Here is a 14,625-nt window from a genome sequence, read left to right as displayed (position 1 = left end):
GAATGCAAAGTAGACTTCAGCTCTTCAAGAACTGTTGCAGGATTGCTATTTAGGTTTGTGGCCTCAAAAATCAATCTCAATATTCATGATGAGTTTGACTGATTTTAGTTTAAATAAAAGATTCCATTTGAAAATGATCAAAAAAGCCAACTTTCATGGAACTAAATTATTGCTTATGGAGAACTCAAGTATAATTATTGCAAATGAATATCTTTCAAAAATTACTTTCATAGAGTTTTAGTTCAGAGATTCACTTATGAATAGAGGTCACCATCTCTAAATTTTCAAGCTAACTCCTAGAATTTGCTATGTGAAAATATAAAAATAATTATTTGTATAACTCACATTGCTAGCCCAATAATGGTTTGGGGAAACTCCCATTTAATATTTACTAAAACAGTCTGAGCTATAGCTCTTAACTCCTAATTTTAATAATATCATATTTAGTTTATTATAATTTAATTTAATAATTTAATAATTTAATAATTTAATTTAATTTTAAGGTCCGCACATATTTTACTACAAAATGACGATGAAGTGGGTAGCACTTATTGAAGTATCTACTCATTGGAGTATAAATATGAAATGGTTTCATTTCTCTCCTGTATCCTTCTGGATAGTGAGCACTTAGGAAACATTGGCCCAATTTAAACTTGTCTCAGTCGTTTGGGTTACAGGACAATCTCATCTGATATTTAATACTAAGTTATCTTTATTTAAAAACATTTCATTTTTCTAAAACAAAAACCCTCAAGCTTCCTTCCATGCTCCTCTCCATAGCGTGGCTGCCTGAAAGAGAGTAGGGAATGTGGTCTGACTCCGCATTCTTCTCCCTCTTAGAGGAAGTGCTGGCTTTTCCAGTCCTGGTGGCAGGAAGAGAGAGGATAGCTCTGGCAAAGGTCTTTGCATGGGAATGTCTTCATATGGATGGTGGGGAAATGTCCTTTCTTCTGTTACCGGTGGCTTCTGATGTTGAGGTGGTCTATATAGAGTCTGCCTGTGGGTACTGTTTGTGGCTTTCTTGTTTTGCTCAATCCAGCCCCCTCCAACTTCTCCCTCACAGGGACAGCCATGTGTGCTCTTAGCTGTTCCAGAGGTATAACCTGACGTTTTCTTCATGTTGGGCATCAGAATAAGCACTAAGCCTGGGTAGCTCCCCAGATCCTTCCCTTTCAAATATCTCTTTAGTTCCACTGAAACCAACATGGTTGTTTCTTGTTCCCTCTGATGGCCACAGAGTGCAGAGATGGCGTGCAGTTGGCTTTGTTTTTATCTTAGGCTACACTAGAGTCCTTTCAAACTTAGGTGGAAGGGGCTAGTCAATAGGCTTAGGCAAGAAGTAGGTAGGAGTTTTTATTCAAGTGTGCCTCCCAACTTGAGAGGACATGGGAAGTATTCCCCTATTTTCCACTGTGGGGTGGAAAGTTCTGAGAACAATGATGTGCTGTACTCCTAATTTCTCATGCTCTTCCAAGACCTGTCTTTTCAACCTCCATTCTGGGGCTCCACAGAGCAAGCCATGCTATTCAGCCAGGGAACAGCACGCCGGTCCCTGCCTTGCAGGAACTGCTCCCCTTTCTGCGGGACTCTTTTGGAGCCTTTCTCACTTGGCTTCCATAGAGCTCACCCCTCTCCAGTTCTCCCAGGATTTATGTTATATCAAGCTGGGTAGGACAGAAAGGGTATGTCCTCAGAAGTCAGTGGTCCTAACTAGCTCTCTGACCTTAGAATGTGAAGCCTTTCCCTTAGCTTTGGTATTTAACTAAAATTCCTGCACAATATATAAAAAGTCCCAGTCAACATTCAGTTATACAAGTTTCTGGAAGTCGAGCATTAAAAGAAAAACTGATTACTTATTTTCAGAGAATAAAAGCAACTTTAGTGTACACAGATGTAAACTGATCAATTCTTAAAATTTTAGTGGGTTTTATTTTTTTGCTGTTTTTACTTTTTTTGGTCCTCTGAAAGGAATTTTTGCTTACCTCCACTATTAGAGATATGATTTCCTATGTATTTTAGCACTTATTTTAGTTCTCTCGTTCATCTCAAATAGACAGAAGTTGAGGTTTTGTTTTTTTTTTGGTAGTTATGCAGTTGTTTCAACACAAACACCATTTGTTGAAAAGTTCATTCTTTCTCCATTGAATTGCCTTGGTGACTTTGTCAAATATCAATTGATATGTAAGTGTGGATCTATTTCTAAATTTCCTGTTCTATTTTATTAATGTATTTGACTCTCGTTATGCCATTTACATTCTTATTATAATAATAAATTAGATATTTTCTGCATATATATTGGTTAATATGTGTCCCTTTTGAGATAGTAAGCAATAAGAGGACACCAATATCTGTTTTACTCATCCTGTGCATAGACCAGTGACTGACATAAATTATTCACTCAATAAATATTTATTGACTGAAGGAACAGTTTAGTAGTCTTTCTGATTTATCAGACAATTTCTGTGTCAAATCTAAGAACTAGGGCCAAATTCTTAACACGCTTACATAATTAGTTGAAGATAAAAGTCAGGGTTTACGAATTTATTTTGCAGGCTACTTTAAGTCCTCAATATATTAATTTTTATATCTAGAATATTTTGAAATGTTTCCTTTTTATCTTTTAGAGAGATATAAAAAACTGAATTAGTCCTGAGAAAAGCAAAAGAAATTATTTTTTAGATTTGTAAACTTGTCACTTGGTCACTTGTAGGGCATAATAAAATTTAAAAATTATTTATAATACACAAAAGCCAGCATTTAGTAGCAATTATTTTTCAACAGTTAGAGCTTAAACTCAATGCAGTAACTAAGACTTTGATAAAGAACTCTCTTTATGTTAAAGAACTCCCTTTCATATAGAACTCCAAGAGACTGAAATGATTAAAAATTTTAAGTGCTATGAAAAAAATCTAATGTAAAGTTTTGCTGTGACAAAAATAACACAGGGCTCTGGAATCGAGAATGACTTTGGCAGGTTGGTATGTGTGTTGGTGATTGGGGAAGACTCCTCCAGACAAGGTGATCAGGAAAGAATCATTTGAGGACATTAATGTTTGAGTCAAACCCTGAATGATGAAAGGGACCAGCCTTGTGAAGCTCTTTAGGAAGCTTTTCCAAGTAGGAGAGACTTAAAAATCTCTGCTGGTGAAAAACCTTGGAGTATTCAAGAGACAGAAAGAAGGTCGACGTGCCTAGACCCTGAAGAACAGAAACAGTGGTATCTGATGAACACCAGGAAGTAGGCAGAATCTGGATCATTCAAGATCTGAAAGCATTGTCCATTATCAGGAGTTTGAATTTTATTCGAAAAGCAATGGCAGTAGAACGTGGCTACAATTTTATTGCTAATCCAAAATAAAGGGGAGTGGACACACTGCAGTTAGCAAAACTGGCTTTTGCATGGGCACAGCAGATAAACACCTTTTGGATTTTGTTGGTATCATTTGAGGGCTCCTGAGTTAAACATTTTCATGATTTTAATTAAAACACTAACTAACTACCAATTACTTATGGACTTATAATTCATGGAGCACTGAATTTATAGGTACACTCTCATTTATTCCTCAATTCTGATGAATCAATATTCATATTATCACCAATGTATAAGTGAGGAAAGCAAGAGAGAAGTTGGGTGACTTAGTTTATTACTAATTACTCAACATATGTTTATTGAACAACTACTATGTGACATTGGAATAATTGTAAACAAATTAATCAAATTCCTGTCCTCATGGAGCTTACATTCTAGTAGTGAAGAGAGACAATAAACAAATACATACATAATGAAACAGCATATAGTAGTCCGTGCTCACAAGAAGAATAAGGTAAGGGGAGAGAGAGGAGGAGGATGGGCTATTTCAGACAGAGTGGTCTGGCAAAGCCTCTTTGAGGAGAACCTTAAATGAAGTAAGGTTGGAGGAGAGGAGGGAATTATACAAATAACCTGAAACCTAGTCATTAAAATCTAAATCCCCCCCTTCTGGCAAAACTCACCTACTGGTTACTGAGATCAAAAATCCCACCAAGAGGTTTGTAAAGCTTTAAAAATTATCGTTACAATGTTAGTAGGTAAAAAGATAACATCTTGCTCATGAGCCTCTAATTCTAATTTGGGATAATTTAATCACTTCTGGTTTCATTCTGTCACTTTAAGGTTAACCCAGTCTTTTAGGGGCAAGTAGCTTTGCAGAGTTTTGCTCTCCTGCTTCTTCTCCCTCCCCTGGTTCCAGATTGCATTGGTTCTGGTTCTGGCAAGGCTAACATACAACATGGTACCGGGAGTCCACAATGTCCTCCCTATTCTCTGCTGACTTGGTCTTTGAGAGTCTGCCTTTGTCTTTGCTGTGCTTGCTGCTGATGGCACAAGTCTGTCCTCTTGGCATGAGCAGTGCAGGGAAATTGCTCCCTGCAGCCTGGCCTCTCTTCCTGCTGGCTGCACTGGGCAGGCAGATAGTATGAAGTCAATTTATGACTCTCTTCCATCTCTGGAGTTTTCCACTCTGCAGCCCTCTGCTCCAGAGTGACTTGGCCTCCAGTATCCTGGGGAGCTCCCAGCCAACATTACCAGCTCAATCTCAATTCCCCACAGGGGCATGAAACACCTCTGGTCTCTTCCATGCCACAGTGCTGCTGAGGGAGACTCTAGCCTAGAAAGGGGCTGAGCTGGGAGTCTTTTTCTTAATTCCCAGCTCTCTTCCTTCCAACTGTACTAACTTGTCTCTTTTTAAGTGAGAAATTGTTGTTAACATTACACCAGGCTATGCTGATTTTTGTTTTGTTTCATTTCTAAATGCTCGGAAGAGACAAAACGAGTGTTATTCATTTATGAGGGCTGAACTTAAGAGACAGTTTTGCTTTAGCTCCCACAAAGACTTGTCTTAGAAGATGAATAGCCGAAGCCTGGAGGATGCAGATCGTTGAATGAACCATAGAGAAAGATGCTGCAGACCTGTTAAACAGGAATCTCTCTCAGAGTGCAGAGTGCCATTTGAGAGTCTCAAGGAAGAGATGTATGAGTGGGAAGTTTTCTTTAACGTAAGAGGAAGCCATTCATCTTGGGCACCCATCTCTGTTGATGGATGAGGAAACCAGAGCACTATAAATTAAAGTGGATAGAAGGATTAAACAGTGATGTAGAAATTCCATAAGTAGGTAACATTTTTTTTTTAATACAACATGGTAGACACAAATGTTTACATTGGCTTTCAATAAATCTGACCTTTGTTTTTGTTTTCTGGGGCAGATTTTGGGAGGTTGCTTATCATGACTTGATAATAAGTAAAGTGTTAGGAAGAAAACAATTTAATGAAAGCGTTCGGGTTTTCCTTTTAGATTTAAATGAATGAAATATAGCTTGCAGTTTTTTAGGTGAGGCATACATTTCATAAAATATAAATGATAAAATGATAAATATTAGTGGAAACAGTAGCAAACTTCCTTTGTCAACAAATATCTTCTTTAAGTGTGCCAGCTTACTTTTAACCATTTGGTTAAACAGTCATTAACGGACTGTTGACAATTAAAAACTTACTCCTCCAAAAAAAGTATCAACAGTTAGTAATATACAAGGACATAAGATAAGTGATGTTAGCAACTCGGTCCTTCCTGTTTTACGACTGGTTTCTCAAGCAGAAACCCCAATGTAAAATCTTGAATTTCAAATTACTTAGATATATATTTGATAAATAAACATTTAAATATTTTCCTTATAGAAAATGAACTCAATCCAGAGTAGTAATATATATGTGAATATAAAGATTTTATACATATATCTTTATATATATATATATAAATATTTGTATATATATATATATATATATATATAGAGAGAGAGAGAGAGAGAGAGAGAGAGAGATTACAATTGCTCCCTTCCCATTGGTTAAAAAAGATGGTGGGTTGAAAGAGATAGAAATCGGGAGGGGGAAGAGAGAGAGGGAAAAGAAAATCAGAACTGGTTTTCAGAAAGGATCTGATAAATTCACACTGAGATGTTAACAACTAAATATATTCAGTGGATCACCACTTAACTAGGAACAATAGCTTAAGCCAAAGTACAGTTTCTCCAGTGAAGCTTCAGCCATTTTTATTCTCAGGGGAGCACCCCTTGAACCCCCAAATAATACCCCACAGAGAACCACTGAATTTTTCTTGCTTTAAGTCCAATCCTTTTGTACATTTTATGAAAATTCAATCAATGTATTTCCAATACTTTTTATTTCTAAGTGATTAAAGGTTCATAGGAAGTTACCAAAAAATGTATGGAGAGGTTCCGTGTATACCCTTCATTCAGTTTTCCCCAGTGGTGACATGATGCACAATTATAGTATGATCTCAAAACTAGGAAATTGACATTGGTAGAGTCACAGACCTTTATCTGATTTCATCAGTTTCTCATGTACCTGTGTGTGTGTATAGTTCTATGTGACTATATCACGTGTGTAGATTCATATAACTACCACCACAATCAAGATACAAAACTGTAGCCACACTCATCACTTTCACTCCCTCACCCCTAATTCTTGGCAACCACTAATTTATAACTCTATTACTGTGTTATTTCAAATATGTTATATAAATCATGCAGTATGTAACCTTTTGAGATCGACTTTTCTCACCCGGCATAATTCCCTGGTGACCTATCCAAGTTGTTGCATGTGTCACTAATGTTTTCTTGTATTCCATGAGTAACATTCCATGGTGTGAAGGTACCACAGTTTAGCTACTTACGCACTGAAGGGCACTTGTGTTGTTTCTTTTCCATATCAGTGTGTTTTGATCCCACCACAGGATCCTTCTGCCCTTCCCCTGTGTTAGGATAATGCTGGGTGTTGTAACAAATAAACATTCAAATCCCAATGATTTAACATAATACAGTTTATTTCTTATTAATAGAATATTCCAAAGTGGTTATCCTTGGTGGGGCAACTTTCCTTTAAGCAGTGATTCCAAAACCGTGGATGTGTTTCTTCTTCTTGTTCTGCCATTTGAAACACATAACTCTTGACATGGCCCCAGGATTGTCTCCAGGTCACGCAGCTAGAGAGAGCATGGTGAGGGAGCTGTGTCTCACTCGTCCTCATATTTCATTAAGATCTACTAGTCACATGTGCACAGAAAACTGTAGAGGAGGCATGTAATACAAATGTATGCTCAAGAGGGAGAAAAGATGGGCTTGATTAACAAATGTCTGGGCTGTACAACAGAGTCAAAGATCTTGAAGCTGCCACGCATGAAGCTCCTACGCATCTGTTCACTAATGCTCTCTGTTCCATTATTGGTATAGCAGTTAGTACAAAACAGAGAGAAAGAGACGACATGAGATTGGGTGCATACGTTGTAGAAAATTCAGTAACCCCCTCGTTTCCTCCATATAGTAAATCTGTTTGTTATTTGCACTCAGTAAACAACAAGAGTAAACCACTTTGTTGAAGTCCCACGTTGTTTTAGGCCAGCAGAATTCTGAGAGCACAGTTTCCCACATTCTGCATTTGTAAAATCTACTAGATCCACTCTGGAAGAAATTAGGAGCACACATTTAAGGTAATCTCAAGGGTAAGAGGTTATGGAAAAACTGCATGCCTTGAAAAATAGTTTATGATAGCTCGGGGATTTTGAAAATAGGGTAATTATGTAATACTTGATAACAATTTACCATGATTTCTCTTATGTTTTAGCTAAGAAATAAGGATAAACATATAGTATTTTATCCAACTTACAATTTATAGAAATAATCAACATGGAATGAAACTAACAGTAGTTAAAACTGCTCACTGTAAAATTTGCTATTGATGAAAAATTGACTGGCAAATCAACTCTTGTTGGCAAAATATAGGTTTGCAATATTTGGCCTGGAAAACAGTTGGCTTCATAAAAATAATGCCACAAAACAAATTTCAAATTAGCTAAATGTATGACCATAATAGTTTGAATTAGATAAAATAAAAATTTTTAATTGACAACTTGAAACTCCTTTACAAAAGTAATGTAGTAAATTGTATCAGTCCCAGTGATGTTAATGTTAAATCAATAGTAAAAGACTTACATGTAATGTATAAAAAAATTCATCAGGAAATTAAATTGGTATAATATAGCCTGCTGCAGAAAATATTTTCTTCATAAAAATTCATCCATGTTGTTATAATTTTGATTTTAAAGTTTGTATTAATAAATGTGGAGTCAGACTATCATGATGTCAAAATACTGGAGTCAAAATCTCCTGGACTCTTCTTATTTGTACAGGAAGGATAATGTAATTGTGTTTTTATCACAGAGATTTTATGAAGTGGTTCTCAAACTTTAATGTACATCAGTCACCCGGAGGGCTTGTCATTTGGGGTGGGGTCAGAGAATTTCCGTTTCCAACAAGTTTCCAGGGGGTGCCAATCCTGCTGGTCTGGGGACTCCACTTTGGGTACCCCTTCCCTATGCTGTTTTTGTGAACACTGGTTCTTGCTAACAGCCAGTACCTGCATCTCTTTGTAGGAAAACTGGCCTCAGGTTTCAGCAACCTGCTTTCACAGAGAGCTGGGGATGCCTAGGAATTCATATTTCCCTGCCCTACCCTAGACGGCCCTTAACCACTGCTGCAGGTGCCAGGGTATAAATACTACAGATTCCTGAGCAAGACCACACTGAACTGTGCCTACACTGTCTCCAGGTGTGCCCAGGGGGATAGAATCAAAGTTATTTTTACCAGACCTTTGCAAGAGAAGTTTGAGTGGAGCGTTGGGGACAAAAGCTTATGTGGAGTTTGACAGAAATTGGATGGTGAGACAGTGAGAAGCAGTTTGGACAACTTATACAAGACATTTGTCTATAAAGGAGAGCAGGGAAATCAAGCAGTGCATGGGAAGGAAAGTAGAGTCAAAAAGAGCTTTTTCTGTTTTTTAAGATAAGAGCTATTATACCATGTTTTTCTGTTGGCAGGAATGATTCAGTAAAGAGGAATAAAGAGAGAGAGGATGTATACTCAGAGCAAGAAAGTCCTTGAATATGAGAGAGAAATGGATTTGCTACACAGGTAGAGGGGTGGCTTTACCATGTAGGGTCAATATTTCCTCCATTAATTATGAAATGCCTCAAGAGAACCCAAGACTCTTCTCTCATCTCTCACATTTTATTGGCCCCTAAGTTCTGCCAATTCTCTCATTCTAACATTTCCCCAAACTGCCTGCCCTTTATCTCCATCCCCACTGTCACAGCCTTAGTTGGGGCACACAGACTCTGTCACCTCACTTTTTTGCAGTGGCTTCCCATGTGTTTTGCTTCCAGCCTTGACCCTCTCAATCCATTCTCCCATGCTGCCGACAGGCATCTCTGTCAGATGCAAATCTGAGTATCTCACTCCTCTGCTCAAAATCCTTCATCCACTCTCCTGCTGGATGAAATTCTGACTTTATTAGCTCCATACACAAAGCCTTTGATGGTCTGTCCCCTGCCTATATATTCAGTTTCTTCTCCTGACACTCATCCTGCAACCCTTGGCAATCACGTAATAACCAGCTTCCTGTAGCTCCTCTGAGTGTCTCACACACTCATACACCACTGTCTTTGTATTTTTTGTTCCTTTTTCTCTAAACACTTTTCTTCCACTTGCCTATCTGGCCAACTCCTGTTTCCCCTTCATATCTCAGTTCAAGTCTTACTCCTCCTTTTAGTTAAATGAATACCATTATGATTGAATGCATAATAGGTGTTAATTATAGCAACCGGTCCAAATGTGCAATTTTCTGTGGGCAAACCACATTTTCCAATTTTGGGTTTGAGAAATTTGTCCCAGAGGATGGTAGGTGATTACTTCATGCCAAGGTGTGAATCAGATTCAGCTTACAGGGGATCACTTACATTTTCTCAAAGGAGTTTGAAAAGGAAGCACAAAAGTTTATTGAGGAGGACTCACCCTTTTTAACTTTCTGCCAAAGGGTATAATCCATGGGCTCAGCAAGTCTTGGAAGGACTTCCATTGCTTTGCAAGTCTGCTCGTCCCCCAGTCCTTAGGGGAAGAGAGAATGATCACCAGAGAGAATGGAGATGTGGCGTAAGGTCCCAAAATATTTGAAATTGAGATTGCGGGGGGAGGTGGAGATTTTGCTACAATTTCTATTAGTGAGTTATTTTGGCAAGCACTGAACAGGGAAAGTTCTACCTGTTCATACCAGCACCCTAGGAATTGTGTAAAGTGTGATTCGAAATAATAATTGCCACGACAAAAAGGAAGTTCTCGGCTTAAAGAGCAAAGTCCTAATGACTCTTGAGGTCCCTTTAGTTCAAGTGATGCTCAGTTCAAGACTGCATTAAGGGTCTTGGGGTTGGGGGTGAGAGAGGCACCTGGGACTCTTGTCCTGCAGATGGAATAATAATGGAGCTGCAAAGAGGGAAAACTGGAGTATAAACCTGGGAGTAACTGAGAATTTGAGATTGCACAAAGGGTGAAGAAAACAAAACAGAAGAAGAGGCATGTTGGGGAAGCACCCAGACCACTACAAAACTCACCAACTGCCACCAAAAGTGACAAATATAATATGGGAATTTGTAAATGTTACAGGGGGAAGCAGTTATGATTTATTTGAAAACCTTCACAGTAGTGCCTTTTGCCAAACAGTAACATTTTTATAAAGAGGTTATGAAGCAACCTCTGTAATGATTGTACTTTCCTGATTTTTTTTCTTTTTTTTTTTTTTTTTTTTAAAGTTTTCAGGGCTTTGGTTTTTCAGCTTCTTTGCCTTTTAATGGTTTGCCGTGACTGCCGCTTTAAGAAATGTTTTTGCTGTTCCTGCTCCATTTTAATCTTTCACTTTGTATTAACAAAATCAAAACCAGCACAATTAGATACCTCCTGATTCTGATTTGTTTTAATACTAAGAGAATGTTTGAAATGGCACAAGCAGTGGGGGAAATACTTCAAGCCGTGGTGGCTGCAACATTGGAGTTCTAGAGGCAAACATCAAAAGATAGCTTGAAAGAAAGACCAAAACCATCTCAACCAATAATTCTTTACATTTGTGTTTTTATTTTATTGTAGTCTTCACAATAAAAGCAAGAAGATTGGGTAGAGAGAAAAAGATGTTTGTAAGCTCATTTTAGTCGTGCAATGTCAAATGAAATCCAAAGGACTTTCTCCTTTGCTTTTCAAACAGACAATCAAGCGTTGTATCTGTAACTCAAAAAAAAATTAGTGACTAGAATACACGCAACAGTCGGTGCCTAACTGTCTCATTTGATTAGAATAAATGAAAAAGAAAATGGGTGAGACTCAGAAAGCAGGATTATAATGAAGCTACGTTGATGCAAACAACCAACTTTTCTGTTTACATGTTGGATATCCTGAACGAGGTGGAAACGCTAGAAACAAAAGCAAGGAGAGATCTGCAAGTGATAGGAATTTGGCCACCGAGGGAGACACATGAATAAATGAGCCTTTGCAACATCACAGTGGGCAGAATTAGCAAGAAATGGTTGCAGTTGTGCACATGTGGATCGTAGTATAGACTTAGGAAACAGCTAATGACTTGATTACTTATTCCTTTTATTATTACTGTGATTATTTTTAAGTCTCCTAGCAATAACACTTTGGAGTTTGGAACTGTTACCTTTGTTCTTATTCCAGTTTAAGTCTGGCCGTTAAGTAGAGATTCTACTGCGTTACACAGCCAGAGTGCCTTCAAGGGGGAATTTTTTTTTTTTTTTAATGTGAAATTGGGTGGCTGCCGTATATGAGCTTTTTCTCTCACCATTCATTTAGGTAGATTTTCAGTTCATGGCGACACAGTAAGTGTTTGCTTTCCTGTAAAAGGCTCTTATGTTCGTTTTATGAAAGGAAAAAGAGAATATCCTGGACATGATGAGAAGTTTTTGAATTCTGTTCTCTGGATGATAAAATAGTGAATTGAAATGATGTATCGAACATCAGAACCCTGCTTTCCTTGCCTCCACTGCCTCTCAGTTTATCAATCTATGTCCTCTACTCCTCATCCTCAGGAATATGACGGGTGGTGGGACAGAGGGGGGAGAGAAAGAGACAGAGAGAGAGAAATTAAAAAAACAAAGTCCATTAGAAGACAGGTTGCCTTAGAATCACTGAATTTCACAATGGCCCTGGAAATTGTGATCTATATGGAAGGACACTTTCATTTATACTGTGTATACTGTTGACAGATCCAAGAATTGCCCTGCCAGAGCTCCCTCTCATTATTCTGTTGAGGTATCAGAATCAACAGAGGTACCTGAATTTCCAGAGATACCTCAGAAGAAGCCCCAACCTCTTCCCACTCCTTCCTTACCCCCAGCCCCTGCCATCTGACCAATATCTGAACAAAGCAGCTAAAAATTTCTGGGTGAAGGGAATAATTTATCTGTTTCATATTATTAAATCCAGAATCTTTTCGTTTGAGTTTTATTAAAAGACTGGAGTGAGCAATTCCTTTAAAAGGTTCCAGAATAGGCCAGTTTGAATGTCAAAACCCTTCTCTGCTTATCGAGAATTTAGCCATGATAAAGAAAGGATCAGCTTTTAAGTCCCTGGGCTGGCATACCTCCGTGACTTGCAGGAACTTCAAATTGCAGGAAAATAATCTGGTTCTACGGAAACAGAGTTTCCAAAAGAGAGGATGGGATTAAAACCCACTGATAGCAGCTCTGGGTGAGCCTGAGAGAGAGCCTAACAATAGAAGCATAGGATGATTAAAGAGGCTAGTTGTTTCTACAGGAGAAAAGACTAGCCAGAAAGCATTTTGGCTCAGAATTTCCAAAAGTTAAATTACTGTGGCGCCTTTTCTCTCCTGCAGCTTTATAAATTTTGATATATTGTTCAAGAGATTTTTTATCATTAATCCTAGCCTGACCATACGGTTGAGGGGCGGGGCAGTGTCTACTTAGAAACACAGGGGGAGTTAAATCAATCATGCTTTTAAAGTGATTCCCTAAAAATACACATGTATTACTTTTCATACAGTGTGTTTGTAAAAACGATTATTACCAAGGAAAGCATTTGATTTCCAACCAAGCAAAGCAAGATGTATAAAACTTAGCAGCTACTAAAATTAGATAGTGCTGGAGTTTCACAGGCTTGGAAATTTAAATACTGTGAAACATCGTATGGCTTTTTTTCTAAAATGTCATGTCTTCTCAACTGTACAGTGAAATATAGTGAAAGCCTTAAAACTCAGCATTAAATTATAATCCTATGATATACTTTTGTTTAAATGTTGCATATCTCGTTTACAAGGGCTAGAATAACAAAATCTGCAATCACTCATAGTGCTTCCTATGTGCCTGGCACTGTGCTTTGCGATTTATATGTCTTAGTATACAATTCCATTAGGTAGATATTATTATACCCATTTTACAGATAAGAAACTGAGATTTGTGAAGTTTGAGCCATGTGCTCAGCCTCAATGATTCAGAATCCAAACTCTGATCCATCTCTGCTATTCTGCCAGAACTAAACTTCTTGCAAAAGAGTTTCACTCACATTATAACAAAGAGATTCACCTCCATGAATCCTTGAGAAAACTTTGTTTTCCCCCCATTTGTCTTGATTTACCTAGCCATAAAGAGCTCAAACAGGAACGCCAGGAAAACAGTGTCTAGGTCATTTATTGGCAGTGATGGTTTTTGGTTTTCTGCTTCCTGCTACTCACCCTTCAGCTTCTCCAAAGACAGCCAGCCAGTGGGTTCTGGCACTCTTCTTTCCCAGTTGCTCTGATGCTCTGTGATTGAAACTAGCAGCTCCATGGTGACCAGGAAAAACAAACGAGCCCATACCAGCTCTGTAAGCACTTACTGAACAGATTTTGAACAGGAATGAACTCAGTATAGCTCCAGAATTCCATCTGGAAATGAGCACTGATAGAAATCTTAGGCGAATGTCCTGCCTGCCTTTCACCCAAGGACTCTGCAGCACCAGGCACTGTGCAATCTCTCTGGACTTCTCTCAGAAATATGTGAGCATTTTGGTATTATGATGCTTATTTTACTCATGGAAACCCCCCGGGCTCACAGAGAGATTTAGAGGCACAAATACCCAGCTCAGGCTCAGTCAACTACAAAGTAGAATTAGAAGGGCATTCTTGCTTTAAAAATCTGTCCAGTTAAAGAGAGTTTTTTATGGTTTTGAGAATCTAGATTGGGCTTAAGAGAATTTTAAAGCCTCACCTAGAAGAACAAGGAAATGTGAAAGCCTGTTTAGAATATTATATTAATTTGGATCCTTATTCAACCCAGAAAAGTGATGCCTCAGAATGAAAATACCAGTGTATCTTATTTTTATTGAACACTATCATTCCCACTAGCCTGAGGGCACATGGACATGAAACAAAAAGCATGCAAAGCCTATGAGCTTGCTTAAAGAGAGAATAAATAATTAAATTATTCTGGAATAAATTTAAAGGGAGTAAGATAGGACCCTCTCTATAGATACAGATAGAGATCACTCACTCAATCCATCAATCTATTGTTAGAGATATATCTCTAAGAATAAACAAGGGGTTTTGAAATATTAAGGGACCCACCAATCTACTGTCCTGGTGCACTTTTATGAAGATAACTTTATTTTTCAGTGCTATTTCCTTAATTTTCTAGAAATAAATTCAGACTTTGTGATCTCGAATTCTCCTGGCTTCTGGAAAG

This window comes from Eubalaena glacialis, chromosome 17 (genome assembly GCF_028564815.1).
Source record: "Eubalaena glacialis isolate mEubGla1 chromosome 17, mEubGla1.1.hap2.+ XY, whole genome shotgun sequence".
NCBI classification, from domain to species: domain Eukaryota; kingdom Metazoa; phylum Chordata; class Mammalia; order Artiodactyla; family Balaenidae; genus Eubalaena; species Eubalaena glacialis.
The sequence above is the reverse complement of the archived record's forward strand: the minus strand, read 5'-3'. Positions refer to the sequence as shown.